The 16,693-nt window shown below is 40.4% G+C and overlaps 1 protein-coding gene across 3 annotated transcripts in view; it reads left to right on the top strand.

Annotated features, from left to right (window-relative positions):
- The window catches only part of slc8a2b (solute carrier family 8 member 2b), a 212,269-nt gene that overhangs the window by 130,373 nt on the left and 65,203 nt on the right, over positions 1-16,693 (top strand). The window lies entirely within an intron of this gene.

Below are 16,693 nucleotides of genomic sequence, written 5' to 3'. Positions count from 1 at the left end.
ACAGTTGATAGAAGACATTCACTGTGCTTCATATCTTTCTGATGTTCCTCCTTTGATGAGGTAGTGATAGTGCTAACATCACACACGCAGACACACAAAATAATGTTTTTCTCCGTTTGCACATTCAGGCTGAACCATTAGTAAACATGCCTGGCTGCAGGTTTTGCTGCTGATTTTCTTCAGAGGAACACTTTATAATCATTCCTTCCTAAAAATTAGTGTCACCAAAATTTACAGCAGCAAAATGTTTTCTGTGAGCCTCAGCCAGCTGGCTCCGGCTGATATTTCGGAGTAACCTGACAAAGGGAAATCACTCATCAAATTTCCTTTGACTTGGTAAATGGGATGAAAAAGTGGCACAGAAGGAGGACGTGGCATGTGAAAGAAAATAGAGTAAATTGATCTACTTGTGCCCTGGGCAGTTTTTTCATCACTCAGTTTCAGTGACACAAAGAAAGGTAAAAAAATCTTCAACCTGAAACTGAAACAAAACCGAATCTCTTCAGATTTCAGTGACAGTTTGAGGATAATCACTATGCATGACTGCGTGGGGACCAGGCGACCCACAGACGCCGTGTTGTTTGTTCTGAAGGTGTGACAGCACTGTGTGCACGAAGCTGGTTGTCTCCCTGTGAGCTGTGCTTTGATTAATTAGCCCTCTGGTGCATGCTGGGAAAGGCTCCAGCTAGTAGCTGGGAAGAAATTAAGAGGAATTTGATTTCTGTCCTGATGGTGTCATACTAACATTTTATAGTAATAGTGTTCAAAACCTATTGATGTTTAGTAAGCAAAGCCCACATCATGCAACAAAGGTTTGGGGTTTTTTGGAGGGGTGGTGGTGGTTAGCACTGTTGGCTCACAGCAAGGTCCTGAGTTCAATTCCACCATCAGGCCGGGGTCTTTCTGTGTGGAGTTTGCGTGTTCTCCCCATGTTTGCGTGGGTTCTCTTTGGGTACTCTGGCGTCCTCCCACAGTCCGAAGACATGCAGTTAGTGGTGATGGGTTCACTGGAAACTCTAAATTGCACATAGCTGTGAATGTGAGTGTAATAATTAATCAATTATTTATGTATGAATGGAATATCTCAGAGGCAAGATTTGGGGAAATCAGTACAGGTATTACCATAGAAATGCACTTTTTCACAGCGGTTGACTCACAGTCTTGTAGACATCCAACATCTCAATATGCACATCTATCAATGCCTCTTAAGATAAATTTTGATTTAAAAAGAATTAATAAACATTAAAAATTAGATAATATTTTCTCTGTATTTTATTTATTTTAGTTAATTTTTCAAGTTTACAAAATATTTTCAGTTGGTTTAAATTGTTTACGTGGGTCTAATTTTATGTTATAAAGTACAAAGGTTATTATAACTGTACAGGTCCAATCCAACAACACACATATCATGCAGGCCATCAATCTCATAATTCAAATGGAAATTGAACCAAAGGAAGATCTAATTCAGGTTCAGTTCAGTGGCTCTGATCCGTGTCTACGAGGGCTAGCAGACAGCTGTTTCACAGCATCTGTCAATGAGATTGGAGTTTTAAATAAATTACCCACTTAGAGTTATGAAGGGAAGTCACAGAGCCTAAAACTGTATTTGTACCCAGTTGTTTGTTTATTTGTGCTATAAAGTTGGGCATTTTAGAGTTTGTGTGGATTCACACACAAATGTTAGTGTTTCACACGTCCATTAGTGCAAGTCATCATGATATGTTAGATATTACCAGGCCATTTATCCAGCTTTAGAATTTAGAGCCAAGTGAGGTGACCGAGCACATGAGGGCTGACCCAAATACAAAACAGATACATTTAATGAAAGCTAATCATTAGTTAATTACTATGAAGATTACTTAATTGTCCTTCCCAAGCCAAAAGGTGTAAATTAAGTATCATTTTATCATTTAATCATGCTTTTGAAAGCACAATGTGGAACAGCTGTGCTGACATCAGTACAGATATCATATATTTATACTGACTTGCTCCAGTCTTTGTAGCATGTCACTGTTGAACAGCCTCAAGATTGTGTTTAATGTCTTTGTGTCAAAATGACAAGCCTCTGGATTAAACCTAACATTTGATCAACAAGTTAACAAACTCAAAAGAGACCAAAAATTTTAACTAATGGGTGAGTGGAAAAGATAAAAACTTAAACACAACGGTCCAAGTCTGTAGAGAAAAATTGTCACCTGGCATATAAACTCCAAACTCCTTACCCTTTAGTTTTCTTATTTCCTGCTAACTAATACTGCCACAGCACCATCACCAAAAGATCCCATATATGTAAGGAAACCATCAGGGTTTCTGTCACCTGATGGACTTCAGCTACAAAAGAAATAATGCCTTGTTTTTATTAATTAACTTACAAGTCAGCATATGTGTGCAGAAATCGACACACTCCACAAATGACAGAACAACAAAAGTGAAAACTGAGGGAATACAAAAGCTTTAAATACACAAAAGGTAATTAGGAAAATGGGAAACGCCGGGATACACAGCTGAAACTAATCAGGAAAAACAAGTCAAGGGAAGCAACATTGAATACAGCATACAGACTGACTCCCCGGCACCGCCCCTTTGATCTCACTGCACCACCCCTCCCCTGCAGCTGAGCCAGGGACCACACCTCCGCCACAATGAACTGAATGAAGAATAAATTATGCCAACAACATGCAATAAAAAAACATCAAAGTCAAACACTTGGCAGAAGATTCATCTCAAGATTAAAAGCTGAAAATACAAATAGTTATTTTGTGTAAGCTATGACATGTGATTGGTTACTGTTTAACTATGCTTGTCAAAATTAAAAAGCTTTCTTCCTACAGTTACTAAGAACTAGAAACCAAATCAGAAAATATTTGATCATGACATACCAGACACCAGTGTGCGTGTGTGATACAGAGCAACATTTTGGGGCTGCTGATGAAGGACCTAACATATAAGTCCTTTTTGTAAACTCTTGACCTCATTAGACAAAGTGGTTTCTTCCTCTGAGTTTCAGATTAAAGCTTCAAACACTTCTAAACTAATCTAGATCAGATCACTAGATCTGGCGCTGGCGAAGAGATCGAAATAGTCCTTCAAATAAAGAGGAGTCTTATTAGGAAAAAGGGGCTTTGTTGTGAGGCGAGTGTTTGGGAGAGCATCAGGTGGTTTGTTTATTTGCTGACTGAAAGACACTTTTCTAATTCACGGATTGTATCCTGCTGCGTCTCGCCATCTCCGTCTTTTCGTCATCCACTCACCATTCAAAGTTTGGATGAGGATTTCTGTGGTGACAGTAAAATAACAGCCAGCCATTTAAAGGACAGTTACTCTGAAAAATGATTGTGTTTGTGTACCAGAAAATGAACATTGAGAGAGAAAGACAGAACTGAGAGAGAAAGCGATGGGCTGAGAGGCAGAGAGAGGGTAGAAATAGATGGAGAAAAGCACCAGGGACCATAAAGCCTCTCCCCTCTGGAAGTGTATTGCTGCGACAGCTAATACAGTCTGCTTTAAAAGACCAGAGACAAGTCTGTTAGACTGCTGGCTATTTTCAAAGTACCCAGGAGTGGCATCTGTCCTTGAGTTAGCGCTCTCTAAGCCTTTACCAAATGTCTCACAAATTTTAGCTTTTAGCATGGCTTTAACCCAGCAGACCTGCAGGTGTTCCACATCATCTGGTTTTTGGTGTTAAACACATTGTTGCAAGCTTACATTGTGTTAAGAGAAAATGCACCGTTTGAAGACTCACATTTTGTTGAAAAATAGCTCAAAATAAAATAACTTTGAGTCCTGCTTATTTCCTGCCAGCCATCCAAATATATGGTTGAATTCCTATACGTGGGTTTATTAGCAATCCGTTTTTCTTAGCAGACAGCAGTTTCTGTGTCTTTGTCTTCCTCTGTCTATGTGAGGGTTACATTGTTCCATGTCAGATCGCATACTTCCACACATATCTACATTTCTTCATGTGCATTATGAATACCCACGTGGTGTGCACGGTAACATGCTTCAAACACGCTTCAAACTCAGCTTCACTGTCTATGCTCGCTAGTGTAAGGAAAGCAACCACCAGTCGATTTTATCCAGCAGCATGAAGATAAAACATCTTTTGTCAAAGCTGGGAAGGCGCCAAAAGAAAGCTGCAGCCGATCCAGGAGAGAAGGACAACCGCTGCCCAAGCGAAAACCTGCAGTGATCCCGTACATGTCAGGAGCATCGGAGCAGTTGAGACGCATTTTTTCTAAACACCGGGTCTCTGCGGCTTTTAAACCCCAAGGATCGGGTCCCCCGACACAAACAGAGTAACACAGTGTACGCTGTTAAGTGCAGGAGGATTGCCAGGATTTATACATTGGGGAAACCAAACAACCTCTGGCGAAGCGGATGGCACAACGCAGAAGAGCCACCTCGTCAGGCCAGCACTCTGCAGTCTATTTACACCTACAGGCCAGTGGACACTCTTTCAATGATGAGGATGTACACATCCTGGACAGGGAGGAACGCTGGTTTGAGGGCAGAGTCAAGGAGGACATTTACGTGAAAAGGGAAAGACCATCTCTGAATCGAGGAGGGGGCCTAAGGGTTCATCTGTCACCATCTTACAATGCTGTGATTGCAGCCATTCCCCAACTCTCTGTGAATGGTACTCATGGCCATTGATCAGTGGTTGTTGATCAATGTCATGAGAATTTACATAATTAAGATTAAGGAACTGACCTCCCAGCCCATTGTTCCTTCAGTGGGCTGGTTTCAGTCATTATGCAAATGTACTGTTTATAAGATTGAAACTTGCAGTCAGCTGAGACTGAAGAAGTCACCTGGATGAGTGACGAAACGTTTCTCCCACAAAACGCTACGTCCAGATGAACAGAATCAACTTTTGGAGATTTTCTTTCCAAGCTCCTCAGACCTTTGTTAGAAGGCTTTTCTTTTCTCTAATGTGTGCTTCATCGTCTGCTCTGTCCCCCTTCCTCCTGTCTGTAAACAGGAAATTAATCTCAGTACGCTGTGCTGAAGGATTCACTTTTAATTGTGGATGCACAGGTGTACCCCTGCAGAAGTGTTTTTACCTTCGGTGTAAAAAGGAGGTGTACAAACGAGGGTTGATGGATGAATGGATAGGTGGGTGGATGGCAGAAGGACGAGTCCTTAAACAACAATTTCTTTGTTTTCATGAAATGTTTGAGCTATTTAAGATGATTGACTTTGTGAAGAAACTCGTCACTTCTACACTTTACTGTTTATGTTCTGTTGATGATACATTAGCTTGTAAATGTAAGTAAAGTAGCCTTAAATATAAATCTGTGATCATAAAATCTGTCATCATAAAACACAACAGCAGTCGTAATACAAGCTTTATGATGCACTTCTGCCACACCTTATATTTAATTGAAATTGCTTTAAAATGAGGCTTCTTGGAGGATGTCTCACTTTTTTGTTAAATGCCTCTCGGCTTGTGCCGCTTCCTCACCTCCTCCTGTCACATTTGGTGACAGGAACTGAGAAGCACAGAGAGGCTTCAAGGAGAGGAATCGAGTGCTTGAAGCACTCAAGCTTGCATTGATCTGTATGATAGAGAATCTAGAGAGACAGACTCTATTATTTAGTTCATCTGTGCCTTATTATATTTTGTCAGATTGTGCAGTTTTTGTCTGTGTGCGTTTGCACACACTCTATGTGAGGCCTCTCAGTTTGGTGACCATAATAAGGACTGTTATTCTTGTTTCTGTGCTTCACATTAAAAACAATTATAATTAAACTGAGAATATTGTGATAAATTGTTGAATTATTATCTCTATAGAACTACACGATGAAACAGTTCAAAAAGAGACCTGGCTTTGAAGCGTCTCTAAAAAGAGCAATTCAGGATGATCCTGTCTACATTTATTTTGTTCCTGAGGCTCAACTAACAAACACAAAAGCCCCAAAGTGACAATTTGGGAGCGCAAAACTTTGAAGTAGTGGAAGGATGGAGGCATGGTTGAATGCACTGGTGTTATTTCGACTGTAGTTAAAAAATGCCCAGGTTTTGTTCTTTGAGCAGCAGCATGTGGTGTGACAGGCTGCCTCTCACCCTGTTTCACCTGCATGACCCGAAAAAAAAGTCAAAGGACCCTTTTTACATGAACTGTTTGCTTTTCAGAAGCCATATGAAGTTAGAGTCATAGTCATGTTCCTTCACCACACTGGTAGTTCACTGGCTGCTGCCAGAGTAAAATCTGTGCAGCTTTTGTCAGTTTAAGTAGTTTCAAGGTTGATTTACTTGGAAAATCTGGCAGCTGCTCCAAAACTAAACGGGAAAAATGGTGTACAAAATACAAAATACGATAAATCAGCTTTTTTGTTTGTTTGTTTGTTTGTTTTGTTTAATGTCCTCGTGTGTGCTTTCTCCTGAAAAGTCACATAGTATTTGTTGCTGTGAAACCTGTATGGCTGAAATAAAATCCTCATCCTGCCCTGTCATTTTCAGCACAAATTACTTATTGATATGAAACATTGATTTGTCATTTACTGCTGTTATTTGCTCAGGGGAGAATAGAGCAAGAGAGGGAGAGAGGACTGAGTCGCCTTTAAAAGATAGAAAAAGCTTGCCAGCAGGGTTTCATACATCATCCAGGAGATGAAGGTTTTCATTCGTCAGTCTCACATTCGTCTGCTGGAGCAGACGTTCAGGCTGTAATTAATCCAGCCGTCTAAACTCTACAACAGTTTGTGTTTTACTCGTGTTACATGTCTAGAAACACATGAGCTAGATTCCTGATATTTATTAGCCCTCTCAGGCTCAAATTAAGTTTTTGTTGCTAATGCACAAAAGAATACCTGCAGTGGTACTTCTGAGTAAAAAAAACCTCATAGAAGATGTATGTGGGGTAATCAGGTTGTTAGCTTTTAACTGTTGCAAATCTGCAACGCCTGCCTTGAGAGGGTTAATGAACCGAAATGCACACAATGTTTTGGCCTGTGCTGACATTTCTTTATGCAGCATGCAGTTTTTGAGTTGCTGACATATTCTTCTTTTTTTTTTTCCCGCCTGTCCCGTTTGGTTCTTTTTCATCAGAATTGTTGTCTAAAGGCGAAGAAAGATGCCCAACGGATTTACTTTACCAAATGGACCATCCCAGCCTTGCCGTATTGGTCTATTTGATTCACCTTTGTTTTTATTGTTTATTTTATTTTATTTTCACTTGCTACACACGGGACAGACATGACTGGGGGAAAGAAAACAGCAGGGAAGAGGGACGGTCAAAAACAAAAACCAACAAAACAAACAGACAAAAAATACATCAATCACCTGGATCACCTGTTGAGAAAGAAAAAAGAGAAAACAAGCAAAACAAGAGAGCAATATAATAAACAACGTCATCACGATGATCTAGGTGAATATGACAGTAAATACTAAATGTTAAACATTATTGTGCAGCACGTGAGATCGACAGCACACAGTGTGCTTTGAGGTAGGAGCCAAAAAGGGTGTAGTTTGTGTGTGTGAGCACCCGTGTGTACACCTGTGAGCATGGACGCGCTTGTTTTTAAAAGGTTCCTTCATGTAATGATCTGCTAGAGGGTGTGGGGGAGCCACAGCCCGTCCTCCAGGGCATGAAGCAGGTATGGAGGAGATCAAGACTCCAGACATCCAGAGGCCCTCAGAACACAAGAGACCAAGGAAGACCAACAGAGGGGCAGCCGCGCCACTGTCCCAGAAAGAGCTGAGGAGAGTCCCAGATGAGGGCTCACTCAGCAGCAGCCAGGGGGAGTTGCAGTGACGTGCCTGTGAGCTCCGCCGGCAGCCAGCTGTGCCTGAGTGACCGAGCCCCAGGCTCCAGGCCCCGACAAGCAGCCACCAGGAGTGAGCTGGTGTGTACCTGGACGCCCACCCCCAGACACCAAGAACCACCAAGGGAAGGAAGGGACATATTCTTGATTTCCATCAAGCAGCAGCCTGTCAAGCTGAAAAACCAGTGTGGAAACGGTAAAAACTGCAGTTTCTGTAATGGCCACTTGAGTGAGTCAATAGTCCTGAAATAAAATATGAATGAATGATAAAATGATACACAATGAATATAACGTGTGGAAATAATCCATGGTTTTGGGAAGATCAAGTATGGTTTTCTTGTCTGTTGTAATATCCAATGTTAGTCTTTAATAGCAGGGTCTAAATGTGATAAATATACTGATGTCTAAGTTATTAGCAACTTTTAAAAACTGAGATATATGAAATTTAAAGTTTATCAGAATCTTCACAAAAACTCTAACTTATTCAGTCCTTTATACTTTCATATCAACTTGAAATTTGGTGTTTCATTTTGAGCCACGTACCCATGGTTCTGTGATTCTTCGATGGAAAGGTAATTTGTGGTGAAGACAGGCAGCGAACAGCTGCTGCAGAACGATTCAGTGTAGATTACTCTGTCTCCGGATGCTTAATGTGCAACCACAGAAACCGCAGGAGCAGCCACTTCACTCCTGTGTTGATTCTTAGTGGGTAATTAATAGCGCAGTATCAGACTATCAGTGTAGCTGTGATTAGTTTAAAGAGGAAGCTGCATGTGTCTAATCAGTGCAGACAGAAAACACATCAATCTTGCTCCTGTTTGATGTTTCATTGACCAGAACTGCAGATGTAAGTCAAGCAGCTCATCAGTAGATGACAGTTGCATCAAGCTGTTCAAAGAAGTGATACAATGATGAGAAGATGCTTATCTTACTAGATCCAACTGGTGTTACTAAAATTATTTGCATCATAAAGTGCTCTAAAACTTTTCAATTTGAACATGTTATTGTTTAGCCCACTTAAATGTCCAATTTTAATTTGTATTTCCTGGTGTCTTTGCACTCCTGTCAGTTTCACTTCCTGTCTTTGACAGTTTTCTCTGTTTTTTATTGTTTGCGCCAACCAGATTCAGATTCACCTACATCCAGTCTTCATTGTATATTTCTCACTTCTATGACCAGTGGTTTCATTTAATGATTGGTCACATTTTGGTCACATGACTGATGTCACTCTAATGAACATATTCAAAGAAATCATTTAGAGGCAACACAACAGAAAGCTAATTAATGGTCAGACCGAGCGCTGAGCTCTTTTTCTGATCATTTAATCTAAAGTAACATATTTAATAATAATAATAAGCAGCCTGTCATTCATGTCTGTGAGATCAGATTCTGGTTGTTTCTGCGGTTTCCACATTGTTTTTCATGTTGCACACATTGGGGTCAAACATGTGGACTGCTGTGCACCCCAGCAATCATGGTTAATCATCATTTGTTGTAAATGGCTATTTCATGAGTAGAAGATTACAGTCGGAGGCTAATGACAGTACTTACCATAACATGCATGATGGGAGACGGCTGTTTAGGTACGCAGAGTGAGCAAAAGGAGAAATGAGAACGCTGGACTGAAACAGTGGAAGCAGAGGCGTGTGTGCATCATCAGATGTCATAATTGTGTGTGTGTGCAAGCATGACTAAAGACAGTGTAATGTAGTGTAATATTGCAGATGCAGATTGCTAATCTAGTGTAGGATGACTCTGCTCTGAACTGCAGCATCTCTTTGGATAATCATAATACTCACAGGGTTTGTGAGCCATTATGCAAGATTATATTTCTTAATAATTTCTAAATGTTATGAAGAATTTTTCTGGAAGCAGCTGTTACATGTTTCCCATCACTGTGGACCTGCAATGTGAACAAAGAACTCAGTGAGAGGAATAACACATGAGGTTTATTTTTAAAAAGACAAAGCTGATACAGTCTTTAGAAAATGTCAAGAAAGTTCAAACTAAAAACAAGCCAAGGAGACAGGAATAGGGGACACAGACATGGTTCTGGGTCATTTTGACCCAGTGCTTTTGAGTTCCTGTGTTTTGGTGTTAATTCCTATGGTGGTTTATGTTTTATGTATCATAGCAGTCTTAAGTTAGTCTGTTTTAAGTTCTTTATATTCCCAGTTTGGTTTCTTTCCCTTTTAGGTTCCCCTTGTGTTTTTGTCCTTTGTGTCCCTCTCAGTGTGTCTGTGTTGATGTGTGTTTGTGTGAGTCCTCCTCCTTGTGTGTCATTCTTTTGTTTAGTTCTTTCCCTGTTTAGGTTTAGCCCTTGGTTTTGTTTCCCTGTTTTTGTATCTTCATGTTTCAGCATGAATAAACGGCTCGTCTTTTGTTTAACCAAGTTCGTTTCTCCTCGTGTTGTCTGCTTCTGGGTCAGTTTAAATAACATCAGATCTGCCTCCGCAGCCCTTTGAGAGATTGGAAAACAAGACAGGGATGAACAGTTAATGCAAGGTAGACAATGGGGAAAGAACGGAAATGCAGCCAGTGAGACGGATAAGAAGACTAACCTTAAAAGTAAAACTGGAAATAGAAAAATAAGAGAGTTAAATAGAAATAGAAAGAGCAGACAGGGAAATGTAGAAGACATGGCAAACAGCACGGGCTAAATAAAACCAACAGAAATCAGCAGAAAACAGCGGCAGTGACAGGTGGCACACTTCCACCCAGTCGATGGAGCACTGTTTATTTCTGTTTCATCAGATTTGGTGACGTTGTAGTCAAAAGTTTTGGAGCAGGAGGTTGAGGATTGGGAGTGGTTTTGACTCTGGCTCCTTGGGGAAGTCAAATTAGCAAAAAAGTGCATCAGTCAGTGTGTGTGACGGATAAAATCCTGCATGAAGGTGTGTATGAACAGCTGAAGATGACTTTCACGGTTGTCTAGAAAATCTCTGCATAAATATTCTTGTGTCTATTTAGAGTCTACTGACTCATTGCTGCAAGGCTTTTATGTCTCCTGTCACTTGCTGTTTTGATTTAGCAAAAGGAAAACTGTCACCAGTGCACTCCTGGTGTTGAGGACAGCGGAACTTTATTTGTCGTAGAATGGATGTTTGTTCACTTTGGCCTCTCATTTGTGTAGCTGTTACTGACCTGATCCTTAGAAACAAAGGCCTGCATGTAAATAGTTGGAAAGACTTTTAGCGCAGGTGTGTTTCTGGCTTTTCTTTGCAGTCTGGGTTTCATTGCATAAACAGTCAGCATTCATAAACAATACAAGTTGCTAGTAGCCTCAAAAATTGGCCATTGTACCCAGAGATTAGGGCAGCAGATTAATTGATGGGTTCCCAGATTTTACTGCCTGATTTGTTTTGACTGAATGAGAAATTCTTCCACAGTCATCATATAATTGATGATCCATTGGTTTTCATCAGCACTTATCCGATTCAAGATTTCAGGGGGAATGGAGCCCCCCAGTTGCATGTCACTGGACGACAGTCAGACTATATCCTGGCTACACATAAAAACAGCAAACATGACGTATGGTTATCACAAAAATAAATAATCATGGAATTTCGATTTGCTGTCAGTTACTTGAGTATAAACTATTTACAGTGACTTACAGCAAAGGCTGTCTCTTGAACGGAATCTTTACAGGGTTTACTCGTGTTTAAGTATCAGAATGTTTCAAACTGTGTGTGTGTGTGTGTGTGTGTGTGTGCGCGCTTCTTTGTTTGATGTTGCCTCGGCCTCTCTGCTGAGCCAGCTCAGTCTCATCTCCTGATGGATGAATGCTCTCTCACTTTCTAGCCTCTCGCTCAGTCTCTCTCACCTTAACCAACCCCACCCCTCAGAGATCGATTGCCCCATTAAAACTCTCCCCCCAGTTGCTATGGTAACACACATTCAACTGTACTCTGATTACAAACCATATACATGTTGAGGACCTGAACTCACATCAGTCTTGCATCTTTATTTTTCATCCTCTCCTCCCTCTGCCTCCCTTCCTCCTGAGCATTATTTTTATTTGGTGTTTTATTACCTCTCATATCTTTATTCCTCTTTTTCCTACCCTCCACCTGTGGTTTCCTCATCTTTGATCATTCCCCAGCATTCCCTTTGTAGAGGGCTGTCCACGCAGGAAGAGCCTAACAGAGACCATGGTGGTGACCACATGCAAAATAAGTAATCCTGAGAGGAAACGTGTCATTCATGAGGTTGTTCCTGAGGTCCCTACAGGTTCCTATGTAGCTGTTTACTCTCAGCAGAGGGGAGCGTCATAGAGAACCAGTTTGTGAGCTACTCTGTTCATGTCTGTGCTGTGTTCAGCTTTTTAGTTTAACTCCTGCAGAGAAGACAATCGTCAGAGTAGACTTCTTGAAGTTAAATGTGTCTGCTACAGCCAGGTTCTGTGCTTTTCATGCTGCTTTTTTAAAACTCTACCTCTTCACAGCATCATCAACACCAAGCTACATAGTATTGTTGTGTTGCTGTTAGCAACATGTCTGCATTGGCTGCATACCCAAAATCCTTTGTGTCACCAAATAATTGCTCAAATGGACACAAATGGAGTACCGTTTTAGATATACAAAGAGATGCATGATGTGTTTGATTGTTTACCAAAGAGTCCTGGGTATTACTGTGATACCACTACTACTGATTCCTTCCTCTGTTTATTCACTACCCGCTGTCCTTATGCACCTCCCATCACTCATGTTGTACTCTTCCTTCCTCAACTTATTGGCTTTTTATCTCTGATTCGCCCCTCTGTCACTCCTCATCTGTACTTCGCATCAGTCTGTTAATTTTTGCTTCTTCATTCCTCCTTTAAATCCATCCTCCTCACTCTTTCCCTCCCTCTTTGATCTCTCTTCATCTCCTGTCTTTAACTCCTCCTTCCCTGCTGGCCCCATTTTTTTTATCTCTAATTTCCCATTTGGGTTTCACACAACTCTTCTCGTCTTTCTTTTATTCATGGGTACATCCTTCTCTTTTCCCACCCATCTCTCACTTTTTCCAGTTCTCAATAAATGACCTTCATCCATCTTTATATTATCAACTTTTCACTAAACAACCCATCTGTCTGTGCATAAATACTGACTCATAAAGCATGCTCTTTGGTGTTTTGGCTTATTCTGTAGACGTTGCTCATTTGTGTTTTTACAATAAACCATAAAATCTTCTGTAGATCATTTTCTTCTTTAAACTCCTTCAAATTGCATTTTTAAGCAGGGAGTAAATGCTGCAGCAGTCTAGGTGAGTCAGTCAAAAGATACTGAAGCTAATCTAATTCTGCTGAATCACACTGGAGTCTGTTAAGCATTTCAATCTGGAGGTGCTCGCATAAGCTGATTAATGAAATACCTCAGTGTAATTATTATCATTAGTTTACCCACATAAGCACATTTAAAAACACAGAATTGTCTTTAGAAATGCACTGAGTGGTTTTATGGTTGATATGCACAATAAAAAACTAATTTCTGCTCATATTTGTGAAAGGCTCAGTAAAAAAATAACCTCAGCAGTAATATTTATGTTAAAGTGTTCATTATACTGAAAGGCATGCATACATCAGAGCACATTTTAATCCTCAGTCTCTCCTTCCTCTCTCTTACCTGTGTTTTAGTCACCGGGTTACAGGGGCTGGGTTATGGCTCTTTCTGAATCTAAATGTTTCAACCCAACAACAAAATGATTCTCATGAGCCTCAACGTCTAATTTTCTACATTTATTTCTGGTCAGACATCCTGGAAATGTTTGTGTCTTATGAGCAGTTTAGTCAACACCATAATCAAAGTAAGTCAGTCATTTTTATCACTTTTGAAAGTCTCTAGTCAGCAGTGATTTCTGTCCGACAGCAAAAACTGCACCGAGGTTTGGAAGTGTTCAGCCTGATGTTTTCCACATACACGTACACATGTCTTCTAGTCAGATCTTCTATTAACATAAAGTATAACATTATTAACATAAGGTATAATATCAGCTGACTGTTGATTTCTCATGTTTTAAAGTCAGGCAAAATGAGACCGTCCAGATGCATCTGGAATCCAGAAAATTAACCCATTAATGACTGTAAATATTATTCATACAAACTTTGTTATTACCATGATCATTAAATATTAGTCTTTACAGACTTTACATCAAAAGTGCCGTATTCTTTTCTAAAAATCTTCACTAAAATCACTTTTTAGTTTCGGTTATATTTCTTAAGAGCCGGTTCGCTGCAGCCTCTGTTAAGCTTCTCAGCTGATAACTGAAGTCTAATATGAAACAGTCCAACAGGACAGCCTGGAGCTACTCATATAAATTTATTTTGTTTTCTTTTGAGAACAAGCACACTTTCCTAGGCAGACAATGGAAAGCACATTTTATCCTGACAGCCTGATTTTGTGTTCTGCAGTCCTTCAGCCTCGTTTATAAAACAATATGTAGGATCCATACTGTAATCTGGTTTATAAAACCTTACTCGCAGCCGGTGTTTCCTTTATGAACCGCAGTCCTTGTGGAAGTGTGCACACATGAATCAGCTTCAGATTCTGCCCTCTGAATGGCTCGTAAATACAAAGCACCTCATGAGTGCTGGTGCATAGAAACGAACCTACTAATCAACGGCTGCTTCTTTCACACAGCCGTGCCAGTGCATCCATCATGCAGCATTATGGAGCTGTGCTACCAAAGTATTTATATGTTTACAGCAATCAGACTGATGATTCATGGCTTAAAAACTTTGGTGCAGCATGATGCCGCCAAAGGACAACTTGTGTGTACCAGCTACGCGAGCGACTGCAGACAGAACAGCAGTTTTTGACACACTTTTGCTTTTGTCCTGTTGGGCTCAGGCTGCAGTAGATACACAGGAGCAAATATGGAGACTAAACATGTCTTCTTATACAAACACAAGCTGAAACCACACAGAATCTAATCGTCTAACTAATCGTGCATGATGTTTGTAAAGGTGGCATCTAATATTTGAATTGGCTGACCTTTGTGTGTGTGACTGCTGGGAAGTGTGATTCTTTCTTTGCTGTTGTGTAAATGTAAAACTGGATCCTGGCCTAAAAAGAGCTCTGGTCGTCTTTTTCAGTGATCTGATGGCTTCAGAAGTCCTGCTTCTGATGGAATAACTAAACCTGTGTTCTCCAAAAAAAAACAAAAGAAAGATAAACAGCAGGATTATAGAAGTTATCTTTTTTTTTTATATGAGCATAATTTTCATATTTTCATCAACCAAATTAATATGAGAGCAGGTTAGGTGTGTAATGTTGTAAAACAGAAGGTGTTAGCAGGTGCTTCCCTCCTCACTAATGGACGGATGGAGATGAAGCGTGAGAGGGAGAGCGAGGTGGAAGATTAGGCACTGCTGCACAAACTGCAGGAAACACTATTCGGTCCATCTGTCCATCCTTTGGTTTCACGCTGAGGTCTAAATTTCACCAGTTGGCAGAAGTGACGTTGCATGCTCACGCACACACAAACTTACCTCAGACAAGCGTTAGCATTGTTAGTGTGTTGGTGTCTCAAATTAAAAGGGAAAGAGCAGAAAGACATTTGGTGAGCAGTTCTGGGTTTGCATGACTCAAACAAAAACAAGCCTCTTTTTCTGGAGGCCATCATGGCGACTCGTCCTCCCTGCTGTCTCGGCTTCTTTGTACCGTCTTTCTATCTTTTGACTCTCTTCCTCCCATCCCTCTCTTCTTCTGTCTCTCATGTTTTCACTCAGAGTTTTTTGCATTTGTTTGTCCTTTTTCCGTTTGTTCTCACCCCTGCTCCGGGTTTCTGCCTCACTTGTTTTTCTTTCCATCTGAAGTTCAAGGTAAACAATAGAGAAAATGCTGCTTTTAAGACGTTTATGCGACACGAGGTAACACTAAACCGAACTAAAAGTCACACACTACTATATTCATCCATTATTCATTCTTTTCTGTCTGCATTTGTCATCCTTTCTTCCACTTAGCCTTCTGCTCCAGCTTTTTCTATTGAGCCTTGATAATATAGAGATAAAATAATTATTTTTCTGTGTTCTGGTGACTCACCTCAATGTTTCATTCAAGAGTGAATTACATCATCCACCCTTTTATACCTGCCAGCGTTCACTTACAACGTCCTTTGTCTATATTTACGGGGAAATCTTTACATAATTCACAATCCAGTTATTTTCTGCTTTCATATGAAAAACAAGAGCTACAGTATGAATGCAAGGTCAAAAACATCATACATAAAACGCACTGCAAAATAATATCAAGGGGACAACAAAGTAAGGTTACTTTGAGTGGGAACAAAAGCCAGTGTGAAAAGGTTGATTTTCCTAAATTGCTCTGGAGTTTCTATTCCTTGAATGAGGAGCGGGAGAGAACTCCAAAGCACCGAAGCCCCATCACAAACAGCTCTGTGCCACAGGATCAGCAATGTAGAGAGGGGATGAACAGCTCTCCTGTATCAGAGGGGGAATGAATACTGCAATGAACACTGTGAAGGGACTTTTTAGGAGGAGAATCTTATTTAATACACTAGTGTAGGTGGCTGAGAGTAGGCATTATGTCCTGCCAGCAAAGCCTGGCAGTCGAGTTTTGGAAATCCTGTCGCCTATCCAGGACTTTGCTAGGCATTCTAGATTAAATGCCATTACAGGGAGAAGGCAACGAACGCATGGGTGAGAGATGCAGCACGGTGAAAATGAAAAATGAAAGCTAAAGTCAAGAGGTGTGATTTTGTGACAAATTTGACATTTTCCTCAAAAGATAAGGGTCAGTGAAGTCATCATCTAAAGGGTGATGACTTCATCATCGTATAAATAAGGCAAAACTGTTTCTGGTGAAACTCTTTAAAAAGAGAAAGAAATCGATATACTGACGTATATCTATCTACAAATATTCAAAAAAGTATTTCTTGGGTGCAGAGCAAGCCAAGTGCAGGGCTGGAATTTTAATTTGATGAA

The sequence above is a fragment of the Aulonocara sp. 'chitande type north' Nkhata Bay genome, linkage group LG14 (genome assembly GCF_057382095.1).
Source record: "Aulonocara sp. 'chitande type north' Nkhata Bay isolate Kocher_YH1m ecotype deep benthic linkage group LG14, A_spYH_male_GT1.1, whole genome shotgun sequence".
In the NCBI taxonomy this organism is placed as follows: Eukaryota; Metazoa; Chordata; class Actinopteri; order Cichliformes; family Cichlidae; genus Aulonocara; species Aulonocara sp. 'chitande type north' Nkhata Bay.
This window is presented reverse-complemented; position numbering and strand designations above follow the sequence as displayed.